Source organism: Euprymna scolopes, chromosome 35 (genome assembly GCF_053919585.1).
Source record: "Euprymna scolopes isolate OS-2025 chromosome 35, ASM5391958v1, whole genome shotgun sequence".
NCBI lineage: Eukaryota > Metazoa > Mollusca > Cephalopoda > Sepiida > Sepiolidae > Euprymna > Euprymna scolopes.
Genome location: NC_136516.1, coordinates 28,292,451 through 28,307,473, shown reverse-complemented (window position 1 = coordinate 28,307,473; position 15,023 = coordinate 28,292,451). Strand labels below are relative to the sequence as shown.

The 15,023-nt window shown below is 31.6% G+C and overlaps 1 protein-coding gene across 2 annotated transcripts in view; it reads left to right on the top strand.

The window, feature by feature from the left end:
- Positions 1–5,450: 5,450 nt before the first annotated feature.
- The window catches only part of LOC145259767 (uncharacterized), a 189,898-nt gene continuing 180,325 nt past the window's right edge, over positions 5,451–15,023 (top strand). For both annotated transcript variants that reach the window (XM_080117508.1, XM_080117507.1), the window contains exon 1: positions 5,451–6,642. The gene's annotated coding sequence lies outside the window, so the exon portion shown is untranslated. The remainder of the gene's footprint in view (positions 6,643–15,023) is intronic.

The following is a 15,023-nucleotide window of genomic DNA, read 5'->3' as shown; positions in this document are numbered from 1 at the left end:
GATGTCTCTGCTTCTCTCTCCATCCACAGATGCGATTGAAAACAAAATTCAGTTCTTGTTCAGAATTACCCCTATATTAAAAAGCAAAAAAATCTGTATGATATACATACCCATGACGAAACTCGGGAACCAGAATAGGTGGCCAGAAGCCATGGTCAACCTAGAGATGACTAAAAAGTTCAAGTCACACTCAAATAAAATACATGTGTTGTTATCAATGCAAATCACAAATGATAATGGCACAAGGTACACCTGAAGAAGGTCGAAGGTTACGTCGTCTGGAACGTTGCGAGAATAAAATGAGAATAGTAATCCGAATGATTCAAAGAATACAAATTGTAAATTGTTTGTTTTATAAGGTTTAGAAATTCAGATTCGAGGGGGAACAAAAAAAAGTGACTTGGGTGCCATCAGCCAGAAGAAAAACCGAAAGCAAAATTAAAAGAAAAAAAATGACGTGTGCCGGGCTCAAACTCGCATAAATGAAGTTAGTAACCGAACACTTATCAATAGCTCTACAAGAAAACATATGTTATAATGTCACAAATTTAGCTATTTAAAACAAAAGAACATGTTTGTGCATGTGCAGTTTGCAAATTGCATCGAAAGACAAGTTTTTACCTGATCCCTCTTCAGTTGGTACCAGTTTTGACTTGGTCCAATGCGGCTGACAAAAGTTGCTAGCAAACATACAAATATGCAAACACAAAGACAAACAGACATTTGGGATTTATATGACAGAAGAAGAAGAAACTACCGGATTTACAAAGTCAGACCCAAATAGCAATTTGTCTGATATATCAATATTTGAGTCTGACTTGCATATTTTTTGTCTTTTTCTTCTATTATATTAGTGGCATAAAGCTATTCATTTCGCTTCGTTTTCTTTTTTTTTAAATACTTGTACCAAAAATGTAGATTTTTTTTCTTTTAGTCATCAAAAATTCTTAAATATTAAAGGCAGTTAATCATAATTAATTATTTCCCTTGACTTCAGCAAAAATAAATATCTAAAAGCACGTATTATTTAGATTATCCAGACTCCTATTCTCATTGTGACAATGTTTCAACCGATGTAACCTCTGACATTCCTCAGGTGTATCTTGTCAAATTCATGAACCTGCATGGAATTTGAAATGGAATCTTTTATTTAATCCATGGAGGTAACATCATTTTGTTCCATCAGCCATGACTAGGTTGAAATCTTAAGTAATTCACAATTACATTATTTATAACACCCGCACTGAGGACTGAATCTTCAATCTCCAGAAGAGTGTCACTTATAACTAAATTTGACCTAGTACTTTATCCGTTGCACTATGGGTCCTTGTGAGTTTTCAAAATGAGAACAGTAGTTTGAATAATTCAAATAATACATATTATCAATCCTCATGTCAAAAAATTCACAAACATCGAAAAACATGTAATCCTTTAAAATATGAAAAGGATTTTTTTTATATTAACTACACCTTATATGTTTCTTTATTTTTAATCGATCGACGTTAATGACTAAAACAAATTTTGTTCTCAATTCCTGAAACAGCTCATGATATCAACAAAGTATTTGGCTGAGGAACAACTATTGAATGCACAGCACAATGGTGGGTTAAGAAATTTTGTGGCGGTGATGAGAGTCTTGAAGATAATGAGCATAGTGGTCATCCATCAGATGTTGACAACGATCAATTAAGAGCCTTAGTCGAACGCACAACTGTTTGAGAACTTGCTTTTTATGCAATGACTTCCAACCACTTGAGAGAGATTGGAAAGACAAAAAACACTTGATCCATGGATGCCTCATGAATTGAACAACAACCAAAAGAAACGCTGTTATGAATAGTCATCTTCCCTTCTTTTATGCAACAAGAACGACCTGTTTCTCGACTGGGTGGTGACTTGTGATGAAAAGTAGGTTCTTTACGACAACCGGTGATGCTCAGCTCAATGGTTAGATGTCGACGACACTTCTCAAAGCTATAGGTGTCCCCAAAAGAAGGTCACACTGGCCGTTTAGTGGTCAGCAACCAGTCTCATCTATTACAGTTTTTTAATGCAGGCAAAACAATTATGGCAGAGAAGAACTGTCAACAAATGGTTGAAACACATTAGAAACTTTAACAACACCCAGCATCAGTCAGAAAAGGCCTAATTCTCCTCCACGACAATGTCCAACCACACCTTGCTAAACTGACCCTTCAGAAGTTGAACAAATTTTGCTACGAAACTCTGCCTCATTCGCGATAATCATTAGACCCTTCATCTACCGACTACCAATTTTTCAAGCATCTCAACATTTTGCACGACAAATGCTTCAGAAACCACAATGATATCAAAAATGCCTTCATTTAATTGGCACCAGAACGCAAGATTTTTATGTTACTGGCATAAATAAACTTGTTTTCCGTTAGCAAAAGTGTGTTGATTCTGATGGTGCTTATTTCGATCAAAATTTTTTTATTTGAGCCGAGATATGTTCATCTGAATTTAAAAGTTAAAAACCGCAAGAATTTTCTTGTCAACCAGATATTTCTCTTTTCTCAGAGAAGAGATGTTACGAGTCTGTCTTTGCTCTATCGTTACTTTGCTTACTATGTTACGTTATTTACTATGATATATGCTCGACTGAGCTTCAATCTATGGTCTCCCTCCCTGTAAAACATCCACAACAAATAGTCGTCTAGCTACATCAACTGCTAACAATTTTCCTCACTCTCTATCTGTGCCTAAAACTAAACAAAAATTCTATGAGTAAAGTTTATTTCTTTGAACACAATACTCCAGGCCTGCTTCCTAGCTGATTATGACATGGTCATTTTCAAGTTTAATGCAAATAAATTTTTATTTAATTGGAATTCATTATTGAGATGACTATTATTTATTAATTCATATATTGCGGACTATTATCCTCATCTTTCTTGGATGTTGTTTCACAACATTTCGGCCTGGTCTTCGTCAGGTGGTAACTGCGACGGGATAGGAACTCCGAATTTCCTAACTGCATTCTCAGCAAGTATGCAGTAATTGGCGCAGTGGATATAGACATTGAATCTCTATGGTTCCAGGTGATAATTGTCTGAAGATAGCGGTTTCAATCCTACCCAAACCCGGCCAGAGGCTTACTTGGCCAAAACGTGGTGAGACGACAATAACTATGGATGACAGTAATTGCTGAGGATGCAGTTAGGAGATTCGGAGTTCCTATCCCGTCGCGGTTACCACCTGATAAAAGCCAGAGGAATAGTTGGATGAAACATTATGAAACAATATCTAAGGAAGATGAGGATAATAGTCCGCAAATTATGAATTAAATAAATTTTTGTTGAGTCGTCCTTATATATAATTAAACCCTACTAAAATTCTACCATTACTGAACACCGTATACTTAACACTTATTAACCCTTATCCTCGAGTGACCCTTGAGCCTTGATAAGCAGTAAAACATCAGCTGATATAACAGCTTCAAGCTCCAAGGCCAAGTAGTTTGACAAAAGTGGTAAAAATATCTACTTATTTTCGTGGCTCGTAAGGATTCGTTTTACAATGAATTAATGTTTGGAACGCCCCCTACCCCCTCCATCTAAAAAAAGTAAAAAGGGAAGTTATAATTAGTGATGGGACAATGCAAATATATATATATATATAGTCTTGGAAGTTTTTAACCTTTAAAACTATACCAAAAAAAAGAATTATTTTTTATCATTCGCTAGAAAACCATTTAGCCAGTAAGTCATTCAATCACCTGCAATCACTGCATCAACTTGCTCTCTCGAATTCACTATAGTACCAGTAATAATTTATTCTTAAGGGATCATCAGTTGTTTACTATTAAACACTGTTTCGGCGATATATAGTCATCCACATGCAGTACTGTTTTGCTGTTTCACAGCTCATCAGTACGGCTAGACAAGCAATTACCTCAAGCCAGGATCAAAACCCGACCACCCATATGAACTTCAGAGCTTCTAACCATTGCGCTATTCAGCTGCTGCTATGCGGGCAGTGAATTAACAATGTTTTGACATTGTTCACATACCTAAGCTCAATTTGTTTACACAAAGAGCATCGCTTCATATGCTACAGATAATTTGCATATCACTTCCCAATATGCTCAACCCAAGATAGGGAGCATTATAGTCATCCACATACAGTACTGTTTCGCTGTTTCACAGCTCATCAGTGCGGCTAGACAAGGAACTAAATTAAGCCAAATATATATTCCAATATAATTACTAGTCCCTATTTTTTATAAATCTCTATATATTTAACTATAAAGTTGTTATATTTCCCAATTACCATAAAAATACACGTCAAATGTGTACATATTTTCTCAAATGTAAAAACAAACTTGTTAGGGGGATGACATACAGATTTTAGTTTTACTGGTAGTTTAAAATCATTAAATATTTATTATTTTATTAAAACCAGCAGTAAAAGATTTTGTTTCAAACGAAATCAAATTTAAAAAAAAAGAAAGATAATTAAAGAAATCGTTTTTGGCATCGGAAAATAGGCACAATTTTTTTTCCGATACCGATTCCTCCAAAAGTTCTGATTTTTATGATTCACATTTCTGATTCACCGTCCCAACACTAGTTATAATAAACAATTTTTTTTTTATACCATGTATGTTACTTGTGTAGATTGTTGATCTTTTAAGCCAACGCATTTCATGTGAAGACATTATTACGTACTTACATGTCATGCCGAAATAAGTAAAAATTCCAAAAATTACGAAAAATGACCCAGTAAAAAGATAATTACACGTAAAATTAGAATTTATCGAATTATCAAGTTTTATCGTGTGCTTCATGCTTCAATGTGTGGAGCACTGGAGGGAGCACTGGAGCAGCAGTTATGCAACTAATTCAGTATGACAACTGAATTCTTTCCCTTGACTTAAATTAAGGGTCCGTCATTTTTAAACACAACATCTCAGAACGTAATTGTGAATGATTGTTGTTGTTGTTGTTGTTGTTGTTGTTAAATACATCTAGTACGTCTTCAACCGAATCATTTTTCGTAATTTTTGGAATTATTACTGATTTCGACATGACACGTAACTTACGTAATAATATTTTCACCTGAAATGCGTTGGTTTAAACGAGCACCAATCTAAACAAGCACTTAATTGATAGTAAACAAAACAAAAAAAGAAAGAATTTAAAACAAAACATCAGTAATAAATAAAGATTTCAGAGGATCGGTGATATCATATTCCGATTCTAAAGTACCGCCCCATTTTTTTTTTTTTTTTAATAACCGACAGCAAAATCCGTCCTGCTGATATAATCCTGAATGCAACGGCGAAATACTTTGACACCCACATTTTATAGTCTGATTGCCAACGCCCCCGGATTGAGTGCACGCGTGTGTGTGCGTTTAATAAATAAATAAATAAATAAATAATATCAAGTCTTGTAGTTTTTGCAAAAATCGCATATGCGTGTGATAAGTTCCTGTGACGTCACGATAATAGCAACCTTGCTCTCTTCCTGTGACGTCATCCATCGCCGCTGCCATGTTCCAATGACATCCCTCGGGCACAAAAAAAAAATAATCAAGCTTTAAAATCTAACCCGTGTGTTCTTTCCCCCTCTTTTTTTTTTTTTTTTTTGATACTCCCTAGATTTTTACTTTTATTTTTCATCCTCTCCGTCATATTAGGAAACGATTTTTTTTTGTATTTGTTAAACAGCTTAATATATTCAACCCGGTTACGACTTGGCTGACTGGAACGTCTAACCCGGTTACGCTTGCTTGATTGGAGAACATACGAATGAAAGTATGTTTTGGACTTACAGCTTGATTCATTAACTCCGAATAATTATTTTTAAGTATTATGTTACTTTATTTTTAATTACACCCAGAAAGCTAGAGTAACGCTACTGACCGTCAGAAATGGGTCAATCGAATATTATAAATAGAAAGTGTAAGAAGGCGGAAAAAACCTAGTCTTAACATCGCGAATGCTTCGGTGGTAGACAAAAAAAGTGAAGCTTACGTTCCGACTTTGAGAGGCGATAGTGAGAGATGGAAGCAGAGAGGTGCTATAATAATAATGTTGATAAGAAGACACTGACACCACTCGCTGCTATTCAAACCCTGTGCACAGGGGAAAAGAGAAGAGAGAAAATGCCTACTGCTACACTCGGCTGTTAGTTTTTATTCCTTTTCTTTTTTCTTCTTAGACGACGAATAATAACGCCTTCAACAAATGCTGATATTATTACAAACACGGGCCTCCGTAGCTGAAAAGGAGTAACAGAATTCTTTAATGTAGCTCTTATTAAAAAAAAATTTAAAAAAACATACATCTGTTAATTTATTTTCGTTCTTTTTAAACTTTTTTTTCTTATTTCGCGATTTATATATTTATTTGCTCTTCCGTTCCCCTCGCGCATTAAAGCGATCATTTATCGATGTTAACCACAACAATATAAATTCACACATACATTTCGCCTGTTTCTTGTAATCGAACTGTTGTTGCTTCTTCGTTGTATACGACGATGATGATGACGACGACCACCACCACTACTCTCATCATCACGACCATGACGGCGACGACAACCATCTTTTTCTAATACGGGGATTTAAAAGTGCACGAATTATTTACAGTCACCATTCTTGCAAACAACAAAAAAGGTAAGTAGAAAGGAGTTCTTTTACTGATGACCATTCTAGCGTCTATATTCGTCCACCATGGTGTCATATAATGTCTGTAATGTCGACTGTAATACACAATAATGTTTATAAAAATATGAATTTTGGGATTACATATGACTTCGCTCTTCGCGATTTCGATACAATAACTCTTGAAAAAAAAAAAAAGACGTTGATGTCTATGTAGGTTTTAATGTCTTTTTATTTTCTCCCCTTTTTAATAATCAACCAAGTTTTCTAATGTCATAATTTTTTATGCTTTCTTCATTTAAAACTAAGTTGTTTTTTTTTTAGGAGGCGGGGGGGGGGGTCTACATTGCCCCCCCCCCCCAATTAAACCGAAAGCAATTTAACGTGTTTGTTTCATAATTAGGAATATTATTAATTTATTTCGAAATAAATTTGTTCGGGAATAAAATATACCGCAATGTAATAAAAACGTAGGTAAAACCAACAAAATATATATTATTAGAAAAAAGCATACGAAACAGAAACACTAATATTTCGTCTGGTCTTCATACGAAGATCAAGGTGTAATATATGTTGTCTTTTGTCAGGGGAAGAGAAATCTTGGCGAAGGTACAGAATAGTTAACAAATCCCCCCACACCCCCTTTACGCCTATCTTGTGTTAGCAATGCATTTCTAAATAATGTTATAATTTAGAAATCCACTCTTAACTTGAGGAAGGAAGACTAGGGGAGGGGCCCTTGTTAACTATTCTGTATCTAGCAGAATCCTTCTAGACTGGAGCAGTCTTAAATTATTTTCCATGCATAGTGCCTCTTATCGGAGAATTTGATAACATATAAAAAAAAAAAAAACTGACCTCTGTCTTTGTCCTCGTGGGGAGAAACAAATCAACAGGAACTTTTATTTCGCTTTTTTCTTTCTTTTTTTTTTTCTGAAGAAGTCTCTCTTAATACCAGAAATAAAAAAAAAAATGTGTAATTTGTTTTTTTCATATTGATGCCCAAAGGAAAAGACAGACTTTTTCGCCTGATGAGACCTTAGTAACTACAGATCGAAACATTGTCATGCCAGTGTAGCCTGTAACATATCTATAATGCCTCTATTTGTTATTGAGCACTATTATACAAACCCAGTGGCTATTCTTTGGATTTTATTCAACAGATATATTGTTAACATGAACTACTAGTGTGTATATATAGAAAGAGAGAAAGAGAGAGATAGTGTGTCCATTTTTTTTTTAATTATTATTATTTGTACTCACTAGGAGTTCTCATTACAACAGCTGGTGATTTTCCCTGGAATCTGGGTGACAAGTCTCCTCAGATTATTATTATCTTGATTATTTCTTTCTTGCTAGGAGTTTTCAAACAAATCGTTATCAATGGTTTGCTGACTTACAATAACAGGCGATATGTTCTCTGGATGCTGAGTGACAGCAAATCTCCCCAGATTTCCACCACTCTTCGCCTCTTTTGATCACCGTTACAAATCAATTACTCGTTTTCGCAACAGCAGTTTACCATCGCATTCCCGTTGGTGGCGCCTGTTGACTTTCTATGAAACTCCTCGGGATTCCAGTACTCCCCGTGCCCTTTTCAACGGAGCCTGATGCTGTCCACCCTCGATCTTCTCATCCTCCTTGACCCTTCACTAACATTTTGAACCATCATAATCATCATCATCACTGGTGTTATTTTTCATTATGCAAATACGATAATTACAAGATTTTTGTTTCTTTTTTATATATAATTTCTCCATAAAAACAATTCATTTTTTTTTTTTTTTTTTACAAATATATTGAACTGAATAAATTTAATCTTCATATTTTTATAATTTGTTGTTGTTGTTGTTGTTAAATATAAAAAATATAGAATTCTGTACAAACATTTTATTTGTTTTTTCTCCCAAATTCTTGGAAATATTACAATAAACACCGGAGAGTTCATTAAATTGTGCTGCTTATTTTTGTAGCCGCACAATTTAGACATTCAAATGTCTAAATTGTGCGACCACTGTCCGTGTGTTTCTAACGTCAGCGTAACTTTCATTACTCGTTGAATTGTTATTTTTATTTACTGTATCGATCGACTATTTATTCAAATCGGTTATATTGAAGTTTTTAGCTTTACGATGTCTGCCATTGAAACAATACTCACGAAATTAGTTAGGCCTATCGTTTTGTAACCACTTGGTTCAAATAGTACTTTAATATTAATTATTACGATAGTGTTAAGTCATTAAATTATTCGTACTTATTCGGAGAAGTTGCCGTACTGAAATATTTAGAAACCCATTCTTAATGTGAGGAGAGGAGGGCGCTTTGTAATTGTTTTGTACTTTCAGCTAACAATTTAATAATAAAATAGATACCGTAAAACTTGAATTTAGCATGAATTATATATATATATATATATATATATATATATATATATATATATATATAATAGCATTGAATTATTAAATTGAATCACATTATTAGAAAACTGTAAACCTACTTAATTTGCTGAGTGGCAGACATCTTAAAGCTAAGAACTTCAATATAACTGATTTAAATAATAAAAATGTCAACAGCGTAAAATAAAACGAAATTTTTAAAATCCTATTTAAAAAAAAATAATTACAGTATAAAATCAATCAGAATGCATTTCGATTTCTTAAACAAGTCAGCCATTTTAATTTTTTTAAAAGATGACAAAACATCGTGACTTCGAAATTTGTGAGCATTTAAAATTCTTAGATCTTCATTTTAAATAAAAAAAAAAATTGAAAACTATTTACATCTAATAATTTTAGAAATAAAAAAAAATAAAACAAAATTTCTTTCTAATCTTCCAAAACTTTTAATCTTTCAATTAAATGAGTAATTGATTCTAGCTTTATAAAAAATTGATTGCATTAATTATTCATTAACTAACGAATACCATAAAAATTAAAAAAAAAAAAAAAAAATTAAACCAAAATGAAAGTAAAAAGAAAAAAAAAAAACTCCCGGGCAACTCGTGGTAGAATAAAGTTATTTAATTATAATTTAGTTTTAAACTTAAATAATTTTATTTTATTTATTTATTTTTTTTCTGTATATATCTAAATTTTTTACAAATTTTCTACCTTTTCAACTTGAATCAATAATTTAAATTTTATAACATTCAATCGTCAAGTTGGGAAAAATGATTATTTCTTCTTGTGGATATATTATCATTTGAAAACGAAAATCGGCTTGTTTTTCTCTTCCTTTTTTTAATGCCACATTGAATAATATATTTATTTATTGTTTATTATCCCCCCCCCCCGCCAAATTACCGTTTTATAACAAAAATAATTAGTTGATTTCTCAAAATTATCGACGTTTTAGTCAATAAAAAGAAAACACAATTTTCATCTTTTATTACGTGTATGTGCCACCGTATTAAAAACCGACTATCATTAACGGACACTTGTTGAATAAATGAATTTTATACGTTTTTCGCTGTATTTTTTTAATTTAATTTATTTTTGCTTCCTAATTTATGAAATCTGTAACTTGACAAATTTAAAATTAAAGTTAGAATTGTAATAATATTATTTAATAATAATAATAAAAAAGTGTATATCTTCTGAGCTCTTGTGGAAAACCTGGGTTATCTACTCTTTGTTGTGTATGTGTGACATCACTGTTTCAAAATAAACCATTATATATATATATATATATATATATATATATATATATATATATATATATATATATATATATATATATTAGCAGAATACCTGTCTCATGCTGGGTACTTTTTTTTCTATTTGGTCGAATAGAAGTTTCGCAGCGCTTTTATGTTCCCATATGAAGATATAATGCGAAAAAAAACCTTCTGTCTAGAATCCATGTTCCAAATTTGGTTAAAAAATAAATTTTAGATTCTTTAAAAAAATGTCCAAATTGTGTGTTTTAATTTTAAGAGGATTTTCCGAATAAATTGAAATTCAGGAAATTTTTCTTAATTTGTTGTCTGATGACTATGGACCAAATCGCATGCAAATCAGAAATATTTTGATTTTTAAATATGAAGTGAAGTGGGAAGTGCTTATATTAATGCCGCATAATAACCCTTTAAAATACCCGAAAAGAAATTGATTTCTTTATTATTGTTAAATTTTCATAAAAATCGGAACTATCTCGATTTTCACGAAGGACTTCCAAACCCTCTTTGTATACAAGTACATTAAATAAATATAACCCACATTACCCAATCTTACGCCTAGCAGCTGTTTCAAAATTTATAATTAGTTGATTAATATCGGAACTGAACTTACACAAAACAAACATATATGCATACGACCTAATATATATACGTGTGTGTGTGTGTATGTGTCAATACATCGTTAATTCATTACCTACACAGCATCAGCCGTATAGCGTAATGGTGAGAAGCCTTGACTGTCATTTGGGCGCTCGGGTTTCAATCCTGGCTTGAGGCAGTTGCCTGTCTAGCCGCACTGATGAGCTGTGAAACAGCGAAACAGTACTGTATGTGGATGACTAATATATATATATATGTGTGTGTGTTTTATTCAGATATCTGAGTTTTTTTGAAATTTTTGCAATAGGTATTTAACAGTTCGATTATTAAATGGATACCAATTAAACAAGATTTCCTGAATTTCAGTTTCTTCTGAAGACCCCTTAAGCTTAAAGGATTTAAAATTTTATACATTTTTGGTATTTATGCAGAATAGTTATTATTTATTCTTTTGTTTTTTATTTTTTGTTTTTTTAGATAGGATTTTTAAATTAAATTCAATTTTTACGTTATCTTTTTATTAAATTGTTAGCTGAAAGTACAGAATAGTTAGAAAACTCCGTTTTCATCTCCATGCTAAGAATGGCTTTCTAAATATTATTTCAGCACGATCCGTATTCTGCATAAGTTCTCATATTTTCTAGGATCCAAATACTGTAATGGATTTTGATAAAAAAAAATTAGAATAAGGATTCTAGATGTAAAGTTTAGTTACATTACATATTGATTTTGGTTTTCATAAACGTGATGCAAAACTGTTGGGTGTGGGGGTTCCTTTTACCCATCCTGAGAGGTAGATTCTTCTCATATATATATATATGTATATATATATATATATATATATATATATATAATTCTGATTAAAAAAAAAAAAAAAAAAAAAAATGACTGTGCCATCAGCTAGAATTGAAACCAAAACATTTAGCACTCCAACCATGTTCTCTACCATTTGAGCTATTGACAAATAAGATTTAAAATTAAAGCACTTCAAGCTATAAATGAATTTGCGCATGCGTAAAAGTAATAGGAATATCTCTGCAAGTTGAAATGAACATGTTGCATTTCAACTTGCCAACATATTTCTGTACGTGTTATTCATCCACCGAAACAAAGATTTTGCTCGTTATCCTTGGTGTATGATTACTATTTCCTGTTAATTTCGGTGTTATGTGAACAGTAAGTTTTATCAGTTAAAAGTTTTCACACACACATACATATCTACTGTTTTTGGTTGGTTTTGTTTTACGGCATATCAACCCTTTGTAGGTCATTTAATGCCGAATCCAGTAATTTTGAAGAAAAATTTTAATTTTTTTTAAAAATTTATTTATTTATTTTTTTAAGTCGGTTTCTATTAAACCCATAGTTGGGACCCAAGCAGGTATTACCACTCCAGGTCAGAGTGGACCTGGGAGCAATGACAATTAAGGGGTAGCTCCACACTCCCCAAAGCCCGCAAATTGGGGCCTCACCATCGGATATAGTTTAAGGTCATATCCAGGACCTCAACTATTTTGTTTATTTATATATAATTACATGGGTTAAGAGTTTTGCTGGATTAATAAATAATGGTATTTATTCAATTTTTATTTTTATCAATTTTTAATATTTTAATAGCTCTATATATTATATTGAGCTTGTTATTATCTTGATAATTTTCTAATTTTAAAATGATTTATCTTTGTAATTATATATATATATATATATATATATATATATATATATATATATGGAAGTTTTTTTTATTTATTTATTTATCATGTGGTATTTCAACATGTGAGTGGATCCTTTAATGTTGATCGGCCATCAAAATAAAAAATCTGAATAACCATTCTTTATAATCTGCCTGTTTGACTGATGATCTGATTTTGTCGTTAGCAAACTTTTTGTAGGAGAATAATCTTTGCAGCAGAATGTTTGGAATTCCCTTCCTATTTCTTGCTTCTCTAACTGTACTAACATGCAGAGAAGTTTAAATGTAATATGAACAGACGTCTTGCTGTTCGATAATTGGCAATATGCTATGTTTAGGGTGAAAAAGAGTTTTTAAAAAATTAAATTTTTGTTTATTTTTTATTTTATTTTTTTTTCAAGCCCAAAATATTAAAAATGCAATTTTCTTTTAGAATTAAATCATAAAAATTTCAAATTTTTTAAATTTATTTTTAGTTCCATTAAAGTTTCTCCATATTTTCAGGTTTTATAAACAACAGATTATTTTTAATTTAAAAGTAATTTATATTTTTTCTGTTTATACGGTTTGCCATAATCACGGTGAATACCATTCCATCAATTATAATTAGTCACATTTCTGGAAATCGTGAATATAATAAAAAAAAAAAAAATAAAAATAAAAAACTCTTTTTGTGATCTACTCTAAATTTAATTCTTAATTAAAAAAAAAAATAATGCATAAAAATGGCTTTAGAATTTTTCTAATTTTATAAACAAAATTTGATTACTTATGATGACTGCTTATAATGAGAATTTTTTAGCATTGGATTTGAAGACGACCATGTTGTAGTCTTCGGGGAAGCAACTTTAAAAAATGGTTAAAATAAATGTGATTAATAAACCCATACAAGTCATGTATTAATTTATCGAGATATGAACTTGCATATAATTTTATTAGAGACTTTGTGACCTCCTTATGTGTTTGTCATTAATAAGTGGCAATTACACAATTTTGTTTTGTATTTACCAATTATTTTATTCAAATAATATATATATATATATATATATAGCATAAAGTACAGAATTAATTTAGTAAAAATACTATTTAAAAAAATTTCATTACAAAATTAAATCCGTCCAAATTCATTTCGGTTTCTTGGAAAATAAAGTCAGTTATTTTAATATTTTTTTAAATATTTTTTTAAAAATATTTTTATTATTATTATTTTTTTTTTTTTTACAATGAAAATCTCTTCAAACAAGACATGAAGTCACGTGATGAAAAGAGGTAAAATAAAAAAGAAAAATACCACTAAGGTAAAAAAAAAAAAAAAAAAAAAACACTAGCCAGAGATGGATAGATTCTGATCCAGAAGACAATTCTTCTCCCTTTGTCAGAAATATTGCTGATCGAATGGATGTGCTAAAGGAGAAAACAAGAAAAGCAAGCGTTACTAAACTGCCAAAAGTAAGCTCAATCTTCTATTCTCCTCAATTTACTTTGTGACCCTTCGAAATTTGAAAGCAATTTGGAAGCATTTAAACTGTTTAATAGAAAGTCTTTTAAACTTGAATTTTTTTTTTACCAAATTCTTATTTGATTCAAAGGTTCAGAAATTTTTTTTTTTTTCACACAATAATTCTATGAATAGAAATTAAAAGACCATTATTTTAACAAATTATTTTTAGTTTTCTAACAGTTTTCTTCCATTAATAATTTTATGACAAAATAAGCTATCTACTTATATATAAAAGGCAGTGTGTGCGAGTTTGTTTCCTATGGACTCCAAAACGGTTAGGCCAATTTTTGTAAATTGTACACAAATGTTTTTGTATTTGGAAGTGTCTTAAATCTCTCCCCCCTCCCCACAAACACACAACAAGGCACAGTGCCACTATGATGTAGGGGAAAGAGGTTTTTTTTTTTTTTTTAACAAAGGAGTTACCACTTATCGAGGCCCGGAACTCGCTCGAAGATAAGGGTTAACAAGTGTACGGAAGTCAGTGGGAAAATATTGTAGTAATCGTAAATTAGTTTACTTAAGGGGGACGGCTCATCAAGAACTTGTTCACGTTTGACTTGAAAACGACTATATTGTAGTCAGCTGGAAAACAGTTCCACAAGACAATATGACTGAGCTCCAATCAATGGTCCCCCCCCCTTGCCAAACTTTCACGAAAAACACTTGTCTAGTTGAAACCGCTATCAATAATTTATCCCACTCTTTATCTGTGCCTAAACCTAAACGTAAATTCTATGAACAAAGTTTCTTTCTTAGAACTGCATGCCAGTAAAACTCTCTTCAGTTTCCCTGCAATCCAGCTGACTACAATATGATCGCCTTCAAGTCCAACGTAAACAAATTCTTGATGAGCTGTTCCCTTAAGTAATCCAATTTACCAAATTTCCACTACTAATGATTACTACGATATTGTCTCATTG